Here is a 20676-nt window from a genome sequence, read left to right as displayed (position 1 = left end):
TTACATTTGTTAGCATATGCATCATGCTTTGAGGAGAAGAGCGTAGCCCCCCACTCCAGATGAGTGGGGTGGGCTAGCCCAAAGTCTTTCCAGTACCCTGTACCAGCTAAATATCTCTTGCCTGTACTGCATACTGAAGGGTACCGCCCTACTTGCATTACTTGTTAAAATAGATATAACATGGGGTAGGGTAAGACCTGAAGCGAAACCTGGTGTTGTCTCCAGTCGTATTTTCCTGAGCTTCACTGGGCTTCGTGTCCTGCTCTTACACAGTGTGTCTCAATGTTTCCAGACTACTGTACCCCTTTCAGGGGTCTGATTTGTCTTGCGGATCCCCACGTTTCACCTCACTTAAAACTATTTGCTCACAAAATCAGACATAAAAATACAAAAGTCGCACAGCATACTGCTACTGAAAAATTGATGACTTTCTCATTTTTACCATATAATTATGAAATAAATCAATTGGATCAGTGTATAGTCTATAGAGCAGTATACACAAGTCATTGTCTGTATGAACTTTTAGTTTGTATAGACTTTGCTAGTGTTTTTTCTGTAGCCGGTTGTAAAACTAGGCAAATCTCTAGATGAGCTGGAAGACCTCTGTGTATCGCCAGGCTACATGTACCCCTGATTGAGAGTCATCGAGTCATTGGCGAAAAGTGGAGATAAGGAGACCTTTTAAAACCTGGGACCCCAGTCTTTTTAGGGCCTATATCAGATTCCACAGCGGGTACCACTGGGCTCGTGGAAGACTCGTGGAAGGCTCATGGAAGACTTGAACTTCTGGCTGCTTAAATCTCAGAGAATGGCAGGTGCTTGTGCTCAGTAAGAGGGTGAAGATGAAATGGACTCAGCCGGAATACTGAGCATTCATTCATTGTAGGATGAAAGACTTCTACACACACACACACACACACACACACACACACGATACCTATGTGTGTAGCAGAGGATAGCGGTGGGGAAAGTGCAGCTATACTTTATAATGGGCACTAGGGGCAGCAGAGGGTGAGGGGTGCATAAGGGGAGACTATACTCTACCATGTATCAGAGAAGTAGATGTGTTAGTCTGGAGCCGTAAAAAGTAAAAATGAGTCGTATGGCACCTTATTGACTAACAAACATATTGGAGCATGAGCTTTCATGGGTGAATATCCACTTTGTCAGACGAATGTATAATTTATACTGTATAATGAGCACCAGGGGGCAGCAGAGGGCGAGGGGTGCGAAAGAGACAGCTACAATTTATAATGGGCACTAGAGGCAGCAAAGGGTGAGGGGTGGGGAAGGGGCGGCTATACTGTATAATGGGCACCACATGCAGCAGAGGGTGAGGAGTGGGGAAGTGGTGTCTACACAGTGTAATGAGCACTAAGGAACAACCAGGGTTTCAGACCAGTGTTTGATTTCCATTCTTATGATCTCTTGATCACACCCGATCATGGGGAATGACACATGGACAGCAGTAACCATTAAAACACTGATTTTAGTTAAAATGTTAAGTGATTAAGAATTGATAAACTTGGAATTTAACATTTCAATTTAAAATTTGAGGGAAAAAAGGAATCAAAGCTGCATGAGGATACAGGTCTGTCCATTTTTTATATATTCTGGCCCTATATTCAGCCAGTATCCTTCAAAGAGCTAAACAATAAGATTTCATACACCGCTGCTGTATTTTTGTCAGATTACTTAAAAAACAAACAAGAAAAGGAAAAGGAAAGACTTGTCAGGTCACGTGCATCATAACTCCTTACCTGACCCCCATCACCCTGGTATCTGGGCACCTCACTACCTTTAATATATCTATCCTTCCACCACCCCATGTGATGCTATTACCCCTGCTTTACAGGTGGGACCTGGTGGACAGAGGGGCCAATTTTATATTGGGCACCTCAAGACACAGGCCCCCCAGGCAGATTGGAAATCGACGGGCATTAGGTATGGCTGCTACTCAGGCACCATGTGCCTTGTTAGGTACCTACCGGCCTTTGGAAATCTGGCCTGAAAGTTACAGAAGGAGCTTGTGATAAAGTAGGGAAATGAACCAACATCTGCCAAGTCTAAGGCCAGCGCTTCTAACATGAGAGCAGCCTTCGTTCCCCTCTAACCTCCCCTCCTCCATGCTACACACCAGAATTTACTTTTCTTGGTGGCATTGGCCTGGCTGGGACTCTGAGAGATCAGAGAGGTGAGGTGGGTAAAGCACAGCTGGTAGCTGCTGCTGCGCATGGTGCTCAGGGGGGAGAAGTTGGCTATGAGCAGGCTTGGCAGAATGACGTTTTATTTTTGCAATGTGAACCACTAATATTGATTTTTATTAAGGGTTTTTCTCCCAATTATTAACTAATTTAATGTTTACTGTTGTGGGAAAATTCAGCGGGGGTGGGGCTGGGGTAGCGCTGACAACAGGGGTGCAGGAGGAACTCCCAGCAGTGACAGGGAAGATACTGGCGGCTCCCTGTGCTACCAAGGGGTCCAAAACACCAGAACGCAAGGGGGAGAGAAGGCAACTGCTCTGACCCTGCTGTTGAATGGCTCTGTCCATGTGTAGAAGTCGTTCAGCAATGGTGGGGCTCCCCCACAGCGAGGCCTGCCTCCTCCTCTGCCTCCTGACAGACCCGCTGGTGCTCTCAGCTCTGGCAGCCTTCCCTGCACCTGGTGCCTGCAGGGATGGGTGTCCCAAGCCCCGCGGCCATGCAGGGAACACTCAGCAGCTCCGCTGTCCCAGCCCCGCTCGCTCACTCCCAGGATAACTCGGTGCAGAAGGCTCCATGCACGGTCACTGGGCTGGTGACACCATCCCTCCAGGCGCAAGTTGTGGGGAAGGCTGCACTAAAGCCGACTGTTGCTGAAATAGTTTGTTGTTGATTTCAGGGTTTCAGCTGATATCGACATTTACCAACGTGTATCAATGGAAATCCAATCCAGCCGAGCTGAGCTATGAGTTTCAAAGAAGGTTAGAGGCATTAGTTGTCCAAATCCCATTGGAATTATAGGGCCCCATCCCTCAAGTCAGTGGAAATTTGATCTCTGACTTCAGTGGGAGGAGGCTCGGACAGAATAGAATTATTCCTAGGGTATAAAAATAACCTTGTGCATAATTCTGTGCAGGATCAGGGCCTTACTGAGCAGTTAATAAAGATTAGTAAATTGGTCTAATAAAGGATATGACCTCATCCACCTTGTTTCTCTGAGGCTCAGCAATGACAGAGAGACAGTCAGGCAGACTGGACAGCCACCAAGAGAGAAAGAATTAATATTTTTTAAATCAAAGATAAAGAAGAAAATGTAGAGCTGATAAAAACTTCTGATTGGCATTTTTGATGGAAAATGTGTCATTCAAGATCAAAATGTTCCCTGGGAACATATCATTTTCTAGAAAATGTTGTTCAGGAAGTTATTGTATAGAGAAGTGGTTCTCAAACTTTTCAGCATCACTCACCCTTCTTAATTTTCGAGAAACCCTCACGCTCCCCACCTTTTCTTTACCATCATCCAACCCCTCATGATCCTAATCCCCTGACTGCCTCCTCCTGGGATCCCCTACCCCTAACTACTCCCTCAGGACCCCACCCCCTTTGTACCCCCCCGCTCCTTGTCCCCTGACCACTTCCTCACCGGACCCCATGCCCTATCCAACCCACTCAGCTCCTTGTCCCCTGACCACCCGCTCCAGGGACTATTCCACCATCCAAGCTCCCCTTCTCTCTGTCTCCTGACTGCCACGCCTTCTATCCACTCCCCTACCCCCTTACAGGCCCCCCAGGACTCCCACATCTATCCAACCCCTCTGCTTCCTGTCTCCTGACTGCCCCCCCCAGAACCTCCATCCCATCTAACCACTCCTTGTCCCCTGACTGCCCCCCAGGACCTCCTACCCCTTATCCAACCCGCCCTCCCCCGCCCCGCTCCCTTACCAGGCCACTCAGAATGGCAGGACTGGCTTATTGGAAAACCTGGGGGGGTGCGCTGCCAACATGGCAGTGTGGCTGCAGGGGAGTGGGGACAGGAGGGGAGGGAGCTCAAGGGCCTGGCAGCCTCGTCTCCCCCTTGGAATTTCTTCATGCCCCCCAGGGGAGGTGCGCCCCCCAGTTTGAGAACCAATGGTATAGAGCTTTATGAAATAATATAAAATGAAATAAAATAATATAAAAATAATGTAATAGAAATAAATTTAAATACCTATAAGATACAATGTAATATAAAATAAAAAAATATCCTAGAAATACAATTACAAATAAATACATTTTTTAAAAGTGAAAATCTGAATGAATACCAAAATTTGAAATCACAGAATTGAAGATTAAATGGAATTTCGGACTCTATATCTCTCTCACAATATGAAAATAGCACATTTCTTATAAATTTCAAACTTTATACAGAATTGCTTTCTTGCAAGATAGAATCAATTTCTAGCTAACGAGGTGGTTTCCAGATGAAGTTGTTTTCTTTGTTCCTTTTTAATGAAGATTGTGTTTCTAAAAGTAGCTTGTCCTACAGCAGGACAATGAAATCTTGGCCCAGGGAAGGAGAGGTATTTGTCTGATGATAAAAACTTTCAAATGGCTCTGATAGAGTTAGGCGGCCCATTTCTACTGCAATTCACTTCCAGTTGACTGCCCACACATTGCAAACCCCAGCCTTAATTGTTTGGTTTGTTTCTCTGTTGCAGCTTCCTCTAAAATCTACACATGACACTGTTCTGCTTTCATACACGAAGTAGTGAAATGTGACTATTTGAAGCAACACTTTTTTGTACTTTTCTACCAAAGCCCCATCTCCTTAGTGTTAGAGTGCTTGGAGCCATCTATCAACTTACTACCCATTTCCAGAAAGATTAATGTTTTGTTGAACCTGCAGCCTGCTGAGATATGAAATTTGCCTCAGCGATCATGAGATGGCATTTCTCCTCCCCTGGCCTACATTCTCCACTCAACCATCATTCCGGTAACCAGCAGAGATGGACAATGAAAATAGTGTGATATTTTATTGAGTTAACATTGCTTTTCATTTATGTGGAAGTTAATTTATTTCCCATAGACAAACCCCATGGCAAATCCAGAACAGGGAAATCGAATGTCTAACACAGAATTCATCCTCCTGGGATTTGGGGATCTCCCAGAACTGCAGCTCTTTCTCTTCCTGCTGTTCCTAGTGATCTACATTGTGACCATGGCCAGGAACATCCTCATCATGATGCTAGTTGTGGCTGATCAGCATCTGTACACTCCTATATACTTCTTCCCAGGGAACTTGTCCTTCTTGGAGACCTGCTACACCTCCATCATCCTGCCAAGGGTGCTGCCTAGTATCCTGACTGGGGACAGGACTATTTCATTCAATGGGTGTGTCACACAACGTTATTTCTTTGCTTCTATGGCTGCTACAGAATCAGGGCCAGCTCCAGCTTTTTTGCCGCAAGCGGCGAAGAAAAAAACAAAACCCAGTTTGAGCTGCAGCCGAAGTGCCGCAAAAGAGGAAGTGAGACACTGAAGGACTGCCGCCGAATTGCCAGCGAAGACCCGGACTTGCTGCTCTAACGACAGACGGACTGCTGCCCCTTTCTATTGGCCATCTCAGGCACCTGGTCACTTCATTGGTGCCTGGAGCCAGCCCTGTACATAATGCCTTCTCCTTTCGGTGATGTCTTATGATTGGTATTTAGCAATATGCAATCCACTGCACTATGCAGCCCATATGAGTGACAGGTCTTGCTTACAGCTTGCAGGTGCCTCTTGGATAGGTGGATTCCTACTTAGTAGCATAATAGCGTTCTCAATATCACAGTTAGCATTCTGTTGTCCCAATGGTATTGACCATTTTTTTTGTGATCTCATCCCTCTTCTAAAACTCTCCTGCAATGACCCTCATCTGATGGAAATGTAGGCTTTCACACTAAGCTTGATTTTCCTTCTGGTCGTATTCCTGCTTACCTTGATGTCCTGGATCTGCATCATCAGCACCATCCTGAGAATCCTGTCCACCAATGGGAGGCAAAAGGCCTTTTCCACCTGCTCCTCCCACCTCATTATGGTGAGCATTTATTATGGAACTCCAGTGATTGTCTATATGTTCCCAACCATGGACATCCTGAGTGACTTCAAAAAAGTTTTGTCTGTCGTCTACGTAGTCCTGACTCCCCTGGTCAATCCCCTCATCTACAGCCTAAGAAACAAAGAGGTCAAGGAGGCCCTGAGGAAAGCTTGCAGGAAATTCATGTTGGATGATTCTAAATGGTCAAATTCCTTGGGTTAAAATAAAATAGGTATAACATGGGCTGGTGTAGGGCCTGAAGAGAAGTCCCAGGTCGTGTGTCCCTCAGCTTCGCTGGTCTTCATATCCTGCTCTTACAGAGTCACAGCTGTGGGCGTAAGTGGAGATGGACCTCTTAAAACCTGTGACCATTGTTACTAGGACCTGTATCAGAGTCCACATGTGGGTACCTATCGGCTGGTGGGAGACTTGAACTTGTGGCTGCTCAAAGTTCAGACAACGAGGGGAGATTGTAGTCTGTGAGAGGGTGCAGATGAAATGGACTCAGCTGGAACACTGGGCATCTATTCTGTGTAAGGTGAGACACTTCTAGATATACACACACATCCCTGAAAAATCAGACGCCTGCATTCTTAAAATACAAGGTTACAATGTCAGCATGGGAACTCAAATGTTAGAAAACTGAATAATTAACTTTATTTTCATACAGTGTAGTTCATCCCCAGGCTCCCTTCAAAGGAACAGAAAAGACAAAGGAAACCATCTGACCTGGGCCTCAGAACACATGACGTCAGCACAGAATTCATTATTTGGTCGTTTTCAGCAATGATTTTAGGCCAATTTTTTCCAGATACTTGGGGGGCCCAGTGCGATTTTCAAAAGTATCTGGGCATCTGACCTGCTGGATGAGGTCCTGGAGGAGAGTCGGGCAGTGGATCACCCACCTTCAACAGGTTTGTGCATCGCTCTGGGACCTCGGCATCCAGATACCCAGTGTGGGGCTGCAGAGGGCATGTTTGGAGGCATCTCTGGTCCTTTTGATGCAAACACTTAGGTGCCTACAGGGTTTGCCATCAGCCAAACTCGGTTTTGTGAATCCTGGGGAGCCAGAATCTGGGATTCAGATTCCCAAAGTGGAGGATCCAAACTCCATGTCCCTATCCTCATGTTATAACTGGGGAAACTAAGACAGGAAGAGGTAAATTTACCTCCCCAAAATCATTCAGCAGTCTAGTGGCAGGGAGAGACATAGAAACCAACTATCCAGTGGTCTGTCTGCTCCACCATATCCAGTTGTAATTAACAATGGGACCTAAGGGTGTTAAGTGCACAACTCCCATTCACTGTCTATAGGATTTGGGTACTTAACATCAGCCTCTTATGGGAAAACCTAGCCTGTACATTTACAGACAAACCATTATCCTGAAAATTGCTTCTACTCCCAGGAAATGTTTTCCACCCTTTCCTTCTCCTGTTTTACCTTTTCTAGGAGACCCTAATAACTGTGGGCCTTGCACCAAAAGCACTGTGCAATAAAAGAAATAAACTGAGCCCTCTTTCTGTAATCTCTGTTGTCAGACCTCCCATTATCTGTCCCCTCCCTGTCCGGTGTGTGGAATAAGTGTGCAACTCTTGTCTACACAAGAAGTTGCACCGTTTTACCTATATCTGCCTATCCCTGCCTGTGACAGGCAGGGCCGTCCTTAGGATTTATGGTGCCCTAGGCGAGATTATTAAACTGGTGCCCCTGTGCCTGTCTTGCTCTTAGAAACACAAACATAAGCTTACAGTATTGGAAAACTTGCCACAGGCATGTTACTAAAACCAGTTTAACTTAGTTAAGCACACTGTAATGCTTGATGGCACTAGCACTAAAAGTAGCATTATAGAAAAAATCTGATTTGACAGAATGATGCAAATAATATAATTTTTTAAATTGTCACCATTTTATTGGAAATGTAATATAAGAGGTATTGAAACAAGAATTAGTTTTTAATTAAAGCAATCTGTCTGGCTTTTTGGCTGCAAATCAGTAATAATGTCATCATATGACAAAGACAAAGTGATGTCTTGTTCGATTAAGAATAAAGCAAGACCAGTCAAGTGTTCCGACTCATTGTACAGCGGGATAGTTTTAATGAGCTTAATTTTGGAGAAATCCGTTCTCCTGATGCTACTGTTACAAGAATTATCTGTAGAATATGATGGCAAGTTGCTGGTATGAATAAACTGTACAATGTCCATCATTGATTTTGCATGTGGCTAACAACTCAATCTTCGTAACAGTTCAAGTCCATTTAAAATCAAAATGATCACCATGCTTCGAGAGGTTCTAGGTCAGGGATCCACAAATGTGGTGCCCGCAGGCGCCAATGGTGCCCGCCATAATGCCCACAGGGGCTTCTCAGTGCACCTGCATGCTGGCCGAGAACAACCAATCTGCCAAAATGTCGCCGAAATTCAAATGGCATCTTTGCGCAATGCCCTCTGGATGACACCTCTGCCAACCGATTTTCGGCAGCAGTCGGCGATGCCCGTCCGACCCACCAAGGTTGGGGACCACTCTTCTAGGTCTTGCACTTTCCATAGTTGCTTCTTGCTTTTCCTATTTCATTGAAGTTAAATCCCTTTCACCCAATTGCCATATGCTGAGTGAAGGAACCCATCAAGCCAACAGCGGTGACGTGCTCAGGCCCGGTGGCTCAGCCGTGGCCGCTGCAGGCTGCTGCCAGCCTGGGGTTCCTTGGGGGATCTCCAGAGCCCAGCAGCGGTGTGCTAGATGGTGGCTGAGGGACCCGGTGGCAATGGGGCAGCAGCTGAATCCCAGAAGCAGCGGGGGCTGAGCCATTTCAGCCACACCACGAGTGTCATCAAATCAGCTCGCGGGCCACCTTGGCGACTGTGCCGTAGGTGCCGACCCCTGCTTATACAACTAGTAACGGAGTGAGCATATTACAGTGTTGATGGCTCTGTTAGCAGAACAAGGCCATAGGAAAGTCGTCAACATGTTTTGTTTCTCTTGAAAACGTGGCCCACTCCCTTCCCATACCAAACTTGTCACAAATAATGTCAACAGCTTAATTTCTTGTTTGGCTAAGATATTGATTTTTTTTAAAAAATATATATATGAAACTGAATTCAGGAGTCTAGCAAGCATGTTTGCAAACAAATTTGCTCAATGACAATTCAAAATGGCAACACAGTACTGCTGTTCATGCTTAGGCTCACCCCCCTCCAGCCTGCTGGTTCAGACATGCTGCAGTAGAGGAGGATGATCGGCTGGAAAACGGCAGGACCCAAAATTCACATCTTGGGGTGCAAGAGTGCAACACAGCAGCAAACCCTCAAGGGTCCGATCCACGTCAGGCATCACGCCAGCCAACGGACCATGGTGAAGGTTAGCACAGCATCTGACTCAGAACGGGGGCACCCTTGGAGGCACCGCATCTCACCTGCCCTGTGCACAGCTCCATCCTGGAATGGAGGATCACTGCCAGTCGGAGGAGGAGATGCGGCTCCCACGTAGGTGACCAATCCAGATTCCGATATAGGCCAGGTCTCAATATTGGGGCCTTGTGCTTATATAGGCACCAATTACCCCGCCTAGGTGGCCAGATAGCAAGTTTGAAAATCAGGATGGGAGGTGGGGGCAAGTAGAAGCCTATTAAATAAAAAACCAAAAATTGGGACTGTCCTATAAAATGGACATCTTGCTCACCCACCCAACCCCTGTCCTGATTTTTCGCACATGCTATCTGGGCCTACCCAAGCCCACCGGTGTGACCATTCCAATCCTGGCTGCCTGCGAGGAAGTGGAGTTTATTTTCCAACTGTCAATTTCCTCAGCAGGGAGGCAGCACCTAACCTCCCCCCCAGCACCTCAACCAACACAGCCCTGAAGCCCTTCCACGCCGGGGAAAGAGTCCACACTTCACAGGTGAGCATAGGCGGCAAGTTTGTATAATTTTGGTTGTGCCCAATATGTGGTGCCTGCCCCATTCCCCCGCTGTCGCCCTGTAAGCCGAATATCAAAGATGAAGCCGACAATGTGTCCGCACCACAAGATTACACAAGGGTCAATTTAAAAGTGGAAGTCAGAATAGCGAGCTCAACTGCTGCTTCAATAACGTATTTATATTTGTTGGCACTTGTTAATGAAAAATGGGAATGTTCTTAATGTTTGTTGAAATACTGTGTGTTCTCAGTTTCCCCTGCCAAGTGCCTCAATTGAGGTGCTGGGAACAAAGATGGATCAGAAGAGACACAAAGGCTAGAAGGAAGGGAAGTGTCCAGTTTGAGCCTGGCTGGGAAATGGGAGAAGGCCCAGAACTTGGTCTAGGCTCCACCTTCCAAGATGTGCCTGAGGGGTCTGTTTTCTGTAACCTACAAGCTTTGTTTTTAGAACCGTGAACCTGTTGTCTAGTAAACTGTTTGTACTGGCGGAATGAGATCCACGTTTGACTGCAGAGGTTGGCGTGCAGGACCATCTGTTTGCCCCAGGAACCTGCCTGGCACACTCGCTGCGGAAACAGCGCCAATGTGGAAGGGAGCTGAACTGCTCTAGGTCATGAACCCGGAAGGTGTATAGTTCTTGCTCTGGAGAAGTCTGCTCAAGAGAGGAGCTCCCTCAGAAGTCCTGACGTCTGTTGTACGAGTAGTCCAAAAGCATCCAGCAATCCCCTTCCAACCCATGCACTTCCTGGAAGTCCAAACAGGCATGACACTCACGCCTCTGGCCTTTGTCTCTTTCCAGGCAATTCAAGGAAGCCACTATCTCTTTGTTTCTACAACACCTTCAAATTGGCATCTTTGCCAGAAAGTGGCCCAGCATCAGTGCCCGAGACAGGTTCCGCCATTCTCTGTGCAGAAGCATCACACTGATTCAGGCCCTCACAACAATCACACACCATTCCACCAACCTAGATCTGAGAAAATGCATAGGGGAAAACTGAGGCACCACACAGTAGTCAGAGAAAACAATTAGGTAACACATTCCCATTGTAACACCTTTAACTTTAAAGCGTGTGAAATAATCAAGTATTTGTGGTGACAACAATTATACTCCAAAACGGACACCAATATTAAAGTTGCACGTTTTTCCCCTCAGAGTGAGGGCTTTGGGATGGGCTGGGGATGAGGGTTCACACTGCAGCAGGGTGCTCAGGTTGGGGCGCTGGGGGCGCAGGCTGTGGGGGGGGCAAGCGCTGGGGATAGGAACTTGGGATGCAGACAGGCTCCCCCAAGGCTAGGCCAAGAGGACCTCTCCCCCCTCCTGTAACTGGCAGAAGAGCTCTCAGGGGAGAAGGGTACCCCTTCTCTCCCCCTGCTCCCCAACCACCCGTGGCACACTTCACTCGGCACCACAGTCACCATCCTGCTACCTAGGACTCTCTCAGGTCCAGAAAAGCCCACTCGCCTCCCCTAGATGGGTACCAGGCAGGGGGTTGCCACATGTATGACCTCTCCCCCTGCTGCGACCGGGTGCTGGGGGGCGGGGGAGAGAAGCTCCCAAGCCTGGTGGTGCCCCTCCTTCCCCCTCCTCTCTCTTCCCTCCCGGGTGCTCCTACCTGCCACTGATCTCTATAGCCTTAGGCCAAAAGCAGCTCACACCAAAGGGAGAGACGACTGGCGGTTTTCTTTCAGGCAGGAGAGCTCCGAAGAGGGGTGCAAGGGGAAAAAACCGCCAAAGCTCCCAAATTTGTGGAGCACATCCGCCAGCTTGAATATCCGGTGCTTGAGCACCGGTCTGGAGCCCATATAGCTTCACCCCTTGCAGTGAGTTCCTTCTCCAGCCCTCCCACGCCCATTCACCTCCCTCAGACTGTACTGCATTCAGCTCTCTCTAGGACCCAGCAGCCTTGCTCTTACATGCTCCACTGCTTCCCGTCTGGTGCCCCCAGACCTTTTGGTGCCCTAGGCGGCTGCCTATTTTGCCTATGGCTAAGGACGACCCTGGTGACAGGGCCATGTGCCTTTGGGCTGGAAAGCTGGGGGCCAAGCCAGCCCTGATTAGAGAAGGGTCCCCAGCTGACAGGAATCAGGCCATTTCCAATGACGGGCTGAAGGGGGCCAGAGAAAGATGCAAACTCGGGAGGCTGGAGTGAGACTTCAGAGAGTAACAGGCTCCTGGAGGGAAAACCATGAGACCAAGGAAATTCCTCCATTATATGGGAAATGAAGAAGGGAAACTGAGATGAGGGGCTGTGCTCTGGGCTGCCCTGAGTCCTCCATGAGGTGCTGTGAGGTGTCCACTCATCTACACCGAGTAGATACAATGATACTGATGTGATGGTGCTTCTGGTGGGATAGTTGATTCCCAGATGAGAAGGAGAATAAGAGATGTATTGGTAAACTGTGTCCGCATGAGAGGTTGTAGCGGTATAACCATTTCCAACACATTCGCATCACTAACCAAAATAGTTATCCTGGTGCAAAAATCTGTGTGGAGACCTTTTGTTAGTTCCTGTGAAAATACATCCTTATGTTCGTGACTTAGAAACAAACTTCAGTAATCCAAGGGAAATGTATTTTACATTAACAAAATCATAAATGAGTAGGACTGTAAGGGATCTCAGTAGGTCATCTAGTCCAGTCCCCTGCACTCAAGGCAGGACAATGGAATAACTAGACCATCTCTGGGTGGTGTTTGTCTATATGACAGAGATTCCACAACCCTGAGCAGTAATTTAGTCCAATGCTTAACCGCCCTGACAGTTAGGAAGTTTTTCCTAATGTCCAAAAAACCCTTTCTTACTATGTACCCCTTCTGCCCCTCTGAGTTGGCAGCAACAAGGGCTGGGTTCAGTATCTAAGAGTTCCATTTCAATAACACTATGCAAAACTGGCTCGAGCCCCCACCCAGTGACCTGGGACAATTACATATCACCCCCCAGGAGTCTCTAGGAGGCAATACTTCCCCTCTCGCAAGCATGGAATCAGTGTGTAGCAAAATCCTTTTAATAAAAAAGGGAAACAATGTGGCATTACATTGGGAAAACACCACAAACAGGATCATAACACAAACCATGAGCAAAAGACCCACCTCCAAGTAAGTTTGGCAGTATCCTTTTCCCCTCAGGGTCTTAAGTCCAAATCACCCCAAAGTCCAACAACCCAAAAGTCTCTATCCCTGGTCAGTGCTGCCCCAGAGTTCAAAAGTTTATCTGCAGAGTTTTAGTCTCTCCCCCAGCCTGAGTGGAAATGGGCGGGGGACACAGGGTGTTAAGGAGAACCTTACATGGTCTGAGGCTGACTGCCCTGCCTCTCCATGGAGTTCTGCTGCAGCCTTCACCACAAACAGCTCTGTTCCATCAGCTACTCCATGAGCCACTCCAGCTGTCCCCACAAACTGCTTAGCTCCATTCACCACTCCAACCATCCTGCAAACTGCTCTGCTCTGCCAGCTGCTTAGCAATATATCTTCAGGTTCCCCCACTAGTTAACACAGCATTCAGTGATCTCAACTCAGTAATTTTAGGTCTTTTAGTGGTTTCAGCTTGTAGGAGAGAAGCCCCACTGCTGGTGCACCATTGGCCCAAAGTGAATTCAGCTCAGCAGCTTCCAGCTAGACTCCTAGCAGAATCAAAATTAGCTTTGTTATTCAACAGCACAGAGAGAAAGCAGTGCAATTGGTATGCTATGCCCTCAAAACTCAGGGCAGGGGACTCATACCAACCCATGCCCAACCTCTCTCAATTCACTGGGTTTTGGAACCCATGTCCCTCGTCTAGTGAGTGCTACTTAGTTGATGGTGAGACCCTCTGTCATTAAAACAGTCTCATAGTCCTTCATGCACATAATCAGGGTAACCACACTTTATTCCTCCTACCCCAATAACTGAGAAATGAGGGATCCCACAGCTGTCAAAGTGACCATTTTGGGCTGCCATGGCTCATACTAGGCAGAGTGGGTGTGCCTATGCAAACAAGATCAGCTCCCTAAGTTCTTTTCCACACTTGCCATAATTCTCCACCGGATGTCAGGGTAAAGGTCATCCTGACTCTGCTTACAACTATAAGAAAAAATTGACACTGGAACAGGATACCAAGAGAGATCATGGAATCCCCATCATAGGAGGTTTTCAGAAATGGTTAGACAAGCACCTATCATGAATGGTACAGTTGAGTCCTTATCAGCCTGTAATCGAGTGAAAGAAGTACTTCTCATACATTGCTTACAACACTCCTGCTAATATATCCCAGAATGATATTCACAGTTTCTTCATTTGTTTCCTTCAGTGTACTGTTGTATGTTCTGTTTAGGTACAGTGCCAGCTGCACATGCAAGAATGTACCTGGGGCAAAGGGTCACTGGGGACAGCAGAGGGTGAGGAATGGGAAAGGGGCAGCTCTACTCTAGCATGGGGGTACTAGGGATAGCAGAAAATGAAAGCTGGGAAAGGGGTGGCTATACTGTGTATTCGGTGTTAGGGGAAGCGAAGGTTAATGTGGTCAGTGTTTTATGTATCCTTCCTAATGATCTCTACACGGCAGCTGATCATAGTGACTGGAAAATTATTATTTTTAGAGGAAATCACAGGTTTAATATTCCTTAAAGTGATCAAGAGTCAGTCAACTTGGAATTAAACATTTAAGCTGCAGTCTGAGAAGATTCAGCTCTCTCCTTGTATTCTAGCCAATATGCAGATTAGACATGTTTCTCTTGGAGAGTTAAGCAATGGGATTTCATCCCTGTCAGCATGGACTGTGTGTGAGCCACTCCTTGTGGGAGGCTAGCCCCCAGCCCCGCTGCCTCTCCTGAGACCCTGCCTGCCTCTGCCTGAGGCCCTGCCCCCCCTCCACCTCTTACCCAACCACTTCCAGCCCACTCCCACCTTGCCGGAGTCCTGAGCCCCTCCCTACCCCTCACAGGTGCTGGCCCCGCGACCCCAGCCCTGGGTTGACCTGCCCTAGTGCCACAGCGTCCCCTCCTCACCAGAGCACCAGGCATTGTAGCCCCAGCACCCACAGTCCTGTAGGGCCGGGCAGTGTGGCCCCAGTGCCTGGGGGCCCCCAGAGCTGGGTAGCTCCAGGTGGCTCAAGTCCCGGCCACAGGCTCTAGCCCAAGCCCCCTTCCTGGAAGAGGAGTAGTCTGCCAAGGCTGGGGCCAAGGGGAAAGCATCAACCAGGCGGGGGTCTCGGGCAGAGTATGGGCAGGGCCATGCTGGGCTGTTTGGGGAGGCTTAGCCTCCCCTAGCCTACGATACATGTCACTCAGGCCTGACAGAAGTGGGGTTTTTTTCCACAGATCAATTAAAAAAACAAAGAAAGAAACAACCCCCTTTTTCCAAAATACAATTATTAGAGCCACAAATGTTCAACATTTAGACATTATGAACAACCAAGTTTTGACACAACATTTTTCACACTGGGGATAAATTGGAATGAGACCTTTCTGCATAGATTGGGAGCAAATTATTGTAGGAGAAGCCTGAGAATTATAACAGTCTCCTAGTTGGTTTTGCATTCAGATATAAGTGGATTTTTGTATCCTTCTGTAAATGGTGGAAGAAACCTTCCCTTCAGGGCAAGAAGTGACAGTAGATCAAAAACTTCATGATGAAAAAGGACAGTGTTGGAGTCAAGTTGTAGAATATACTGCAATACACACACCTGAAATGATTATATTGACTATACCCAAAATGGCCCATGAATCAGCTAGTGTGAATGGAGAACACTGTCCTTTACAGCATGGAATCAGTGCTATTCTTTGGTTCACAATATCTCTAACAGATCAACTAGACACCTACAATTCTGGAACAAGATTACTTTTTTGTATAATTGCTGTAGCACTGAAGAAGCGTGAGACCCTGAAACTTTTCTGGGGTGTGGGAAAAAATTCTTTGTACCTTATAATTTCAGGTCTCTTACTTCATGCTTCCTTGGTATGGGCCTTTCCAAGAAGAATAAAGGAGTTAGGTGCAAAATTCTCATAGCAATATAATGGGAGTTGGGTCTTTATTGCATACATTACCCCTCTTTGAAGATCCCAACCTAAATGTGTAAAGCATCCTGTTGTACCTGCATTTTATCTGAGCAGCAGGCTGCATTTCTTTGTTTCAGAAAAGACCAGCAGGCACTGAGCTATGGGTAACATTTTCAAAAACACTTAAGTAAACTTCAAAAGTGAAATAGGAGGCTAAATCCCATTGCCTTTCAATGAGATTTAGGTTGCTAAGCCTTAGCAACTCAGAAACTTTTGAAAATGGGATTTAGGATTCTAAATCACCTAGACTCTTTAAAAAATTTTACCTGAACTAACTGAGTGAGCTCATTGGATGGGGACTGGGTACATGTGCACTTGCTATGGAGGGCAACATTGGAGAAAATGTAAGATGAGCTAACTCTGCTGACATTTTCAAACTTTTCTACAGTAATTGGATAGGAACTAGGTGTCTAAATCACTGAGGCAGCTCTAAAATCTAGAATTAGTATGTTATTTCTCAAGAATCACGATAGCGTTCACGCAATAGAGAGATTTGTTTCAGGATTAGAAGTTTCTTCCCTCTCCAGGACTCTTCCTCTGAGATTAGAAGTTTGACTCTGGTCTAGTTTTAGAAAATCTCAGTAAATACCAACTTTCCCTTGCCTGTTGCATTCCTCACAGCAGACACGCCTCAGGAGACTGCCTTTTCCCACAGAAGGATATTTAATGAACCAGAAAAGACGTTCCCCATTTGACAGTAGATATGAGCCACAAGGTCACAATACCATGTTTGGAATGCAGCCTTGGTAGCTTTTCTAAGTTGTCATTCCTGTTACTGGGCGTCTGGAAGTAGGTGAATGCAGTGCAGAGAGAAAATGGACTATATAACCTGGATTCTGGTCTTCGAAATGTTGCATGAGGAGGTGACAACAGAGACTCCAGCTGCTCACAGATCCGTCTTAAAGGTAAGTCAACCTTTTCCTCTCTGATTCTTGAATCTTGAGGAGTTTGAAGCTGTGTAGGTCTGTTCGGTAACTAATCCCATGGGAATCCATAGGGAACTGATCTCTCTCAAACTCCAAAACCCAAAGCAAAATGACTGAATTTGGGAATAGGAAAGACCTGTCATGTCACGTCTATCCTAGTTCTTTAACTGGCCTCCATCACCCTGATATCTGGGCATCTCGCAGCCTTAAATGTATCTATCCTCCCACCACCCCCTGTTATGAAATTACCCCTGATTTACAGGTGGGACCTGGCTCACAGAGAAGCAGATTTATGGACGTATTTTGGCACCTCAAGACGCAGACCCCCCAGTGGAATTGGAAATCGATGGGCGCTAGGTAAAGCCCCTACTCAGGCACCAATGTGCATTGTTTAGTACCTACCAGACTTGGTTAATTTCCCTGCTTTATCATCAGCTCCTTGTGTTACTTTCAGGGCAGATTTCCAAACATCTGCCGACTCTTCAAACATGGGAACCAGCACCTCAAACACGAGAGCAGGCTTTGTTCCTCTCTAATCTCCCCTTCTGACCCTACAGGGTTGTGCCCCTCACTGGAAGCTCCCCCCTCACAGGGCATTGAATAAGCAGAGCTGCTGTTGGGTGCTGCCCTCGGTGCTTGGGAGACAGACACTGGCTATAAGTGAACTTGGCACAAATCAGTTTTATTTCTCCCCTTAGAGAGTTAACATTGGGATTATTTTATCTTTAAGATTTTTCCCACACACACACTTTTTAACTATTGAATTTTCCAGTAGCTCAGTGGGAGTTAAGGTGTGGGTCAGGGCGAGGACAGTGCTGCTAGCGGGGTGTCGGGGGGCTCCTGACCTGCCGAGGGATCCAAGACACCACGGCGCAAGGGGCAGGGAAGGTGGCTGCTCTCGCCCAGTGGAGCAGAGATCCATGGCCAGGGCTGGGAGCAGGAGGCAGAGTATGGCGGGGAGTCCCCAGCCAATGGAGTGGTCACCTCATTGTTGAACTGCTCCATCGATGGGCAGTAACCATTCAGCAGCAGGGTGGCATCCCCCACAGCCAAGGACTCACTCTTCTCCTCACAGCCCGAGCCTGCCAGGACTGCAGACTTCCCCGCATCTTGAGCCTGCAGGGGTGGGTGTCACCAGCCACGTGGCCACGCAGGGAGCCCTCTGCAGCTCTTCTGTCCCAGCCCCACTCATTCATTCCTGGGACAGCTGGGTGCAGAGGGCTCCCTGCCTGGCCATGAGGCCAGTCACATCATACCTACAGTAGCAAAACTCAGGGAGAGGCTGCACTAATGCCCACTGTTTCTGATAGTTTATGTTGATTGGTTTGGTTGTTTCAGCTGATATTGACCTTTACCAATGTCTGTCAATGGAAATTGAATCCAGACAAGCTGTACGTTTAAAGAAAGCTCAAGGTGTTCGCTGTCCAAATCCCACTGGAATCAAAGGGGCCCATCCTTGAAGTTAGTAGAACTTTTATCTGAGGTGTAAGCGGAGAAGTATGGGACATAGCAGAATTATTCCCGGGGTTTAAAATAACCTTATACATAATTCTGTGCAGGATCAGGGCTTTACTGAGCTGGTAATATAGCTTAGTAAAACCATCCAAGGAAATATATGACCTCATTCACTCTCTCTCTTTAAGGATCAGTAATGGGGAGAGAGAGAGAGTAGTGGCAGACTAGAGAGAAAGAGAGATTTAGTATTACCTTTAACAAAGATAAAGAAGAAAACATAGAGCTAATAAAAAATTCTGATTGGCATTTTTTATGAAAATATTTTTAGTTGATAGAGATCAAAATGTTAGAGGGGAACAAATCAATTTCTATGCAATTTTGCTGAGGAAAAGAGTTATTGTATAGAATTTTATGAAATAAAATAACATAAAACTGAATAGAAATAAATGTAAACAACTATATAACACAATGAAATATAAAATAAAAATATACTAGTAATAAAATTAAAAATTGGTAAATACATTTTAAAAGTAAAATTGAAATGAAATCCAACATTTGAAATCATGGAATTGCCAAAGAAATGGAAATTCAGGTTCTACACAACTCTCGTAATATGAAAATTGCACATTTTTTACAAATTTCAAATTTTATCCAGATTTTTACCTGGCAAGAGTGGATCAATTTCCAGCTAATATGGTGGTTTCTAGCGGGAATTTTTTTGGTTTTGTTTTTTAATGAAGATCACTTCTCTATGTGTAGCGTGTACGACTGCAGGACAATGAAGTATTGTCCTAGGGAAGGACAGGCATTTGTCTGATGATAAAAACTTTCAAATGGCTCTAATACACTTAGACTGCTCATTTTCACTGCAATTCACTTGGAGTTGCCTGCCCAGACACTGCAAATCCCAGCCTTAATTTTTTGGTTTGTTTCTCTGTTGCGGCTTCCTCTAAAATATAAAATCCTGGCTCATTTTGCCCATGGATCTCCAATCTATAAAGAACATTGCCCTGCTCTGATATACCAGGTAGTGAAAAATGTGACTATTTGAAGCAACACATTTTCTACTGTTTTACCTAAGCCCCATCATCTTAATATTTGGGGGCTTAGTGCCATCTGTCAAGTTACTACATGAGTTTCCAGAGAGATTAACGTTTTGTTGAACCTGCAGTCTGCTCAGATACGAAATTTGCCCCAGGGATCACAAGATGGCATTTCCCCTCCCCGACCTCCATTCTATACTCACCCATTGTTCCAGCAGCCAGCAGAGGAGGGCAATTAAAACAGTGCTGACGTTTTATTAAATGAATTTTCTTCATTTATATGTCAGAGTTCATTTCTTTCCCATAGACAAATCCCATAGGAAAACCAGAGCAGGGAAACCAAACATCCATCACAGAATTCATCCTCCTGCGATCTGGGGACCTCTCTGAACTGCAGATCCCTCTCTTTCTGTTGTTCCTAGTGAGCTACATTGCAACTGTGGCTGGGTACGTCCTCATCATTATGCTAGTTGTGGCTGATCAGCACTTTCACACCCCCATGTACTTCTTCCTTGGGAACTTGTCCTGTCTGGAGACCTGGTACAGCTCCACCATCCTGCCCAGGATGCTGGCTGGTCCCCTGACTGGGGACAGGACTATTTCATTTAGTGGCTGCCTCACACAATATTATTTCTTTGGTTCTCTGATTGCTGCAGAATGCCTTCTCCTGTCGGTGATGTCTTACGATTGGTATTTAACGATATGCAATCCACTGCACTATGCAGCCAGTATGAGTGGCAGGGTCTGCCTCCAGTTTGCAGGTGGCTCTTGGATAGGTGGCTTCCTATGTAGTGGCATAACAACATTGTCAATATCTCAGTTAACATTCTGTGGCGCTCAACATTATTGATGATTTCTTTTGCAATTTTGTCCCCCTTGTAAAGCTCTCCTGCAACGACCCTCACCTGATGGAAATAGTGACTTTCACACTCACCTTGCTTTTCTCACTGGTCCCATTCATGCTAACCTTGATGTCCTACATCTGTATTATCACGACCATCCTAAGAATCCCATCCACCAATGGGAGGCAAAAGGCCTTTTCCACCTGCTCCTCTCACTTCATTGTGGTGAGCATTTATTATGGAACTCTGCTCATTGTCTATATGTTCCCAACCACCAACATCCTGAGCGACTTCAAAAAAATTCTGTCTGTCATCTACACAGTCCTGACTCCCCTGGTCAATCCTCTTATCTACAGTATGAGAAACAAAGAGATACAGGAGACCTTAAGAAAAGCTTGCAGGAAATTCATGTTTGGACCATGCTAA

General features: G+C 46.4%; 2 pseudogenes; both read left to right on the top strand.

Moving 5' to 3' along the window:
- Window positions 1–5055: 5055 nt before the first annotated feature.
- On the top strand, window positions 5056–6261 carry LOC116836513 (olfactory receptor 10A4-like; annotated as a pseudogene).
- A 10571-nt stretch (window positions 6262–16832) lies between these two features.
- Window positions 16833–20676, top strand: LOC142047763 (olfactory receptor 11A1-like; annotated as a pseudogene).

The sequence above is a fragment of the Chelonoidis abingdonii genome, chromosome 14 (genome assembly GCF_003597395.2).
Source record: "Chelonoidis abingdonii isolate Lonesome George chromosome 14, CheloAbing_2.0, whole genome shotgun sequence".
NCBI classification, from domain to species: domain Eukaryota; kingdom Metazoa; phylum Chordata; order Testudines; family Testudinidae; genus Chelonoidis; species Chelonoidis abingdonii.
The sequence above is the reverse complement of the archived record's forward strand: the minus strand, read 5'-3'. Positions and strand labels throughout refer to the sequence as shown.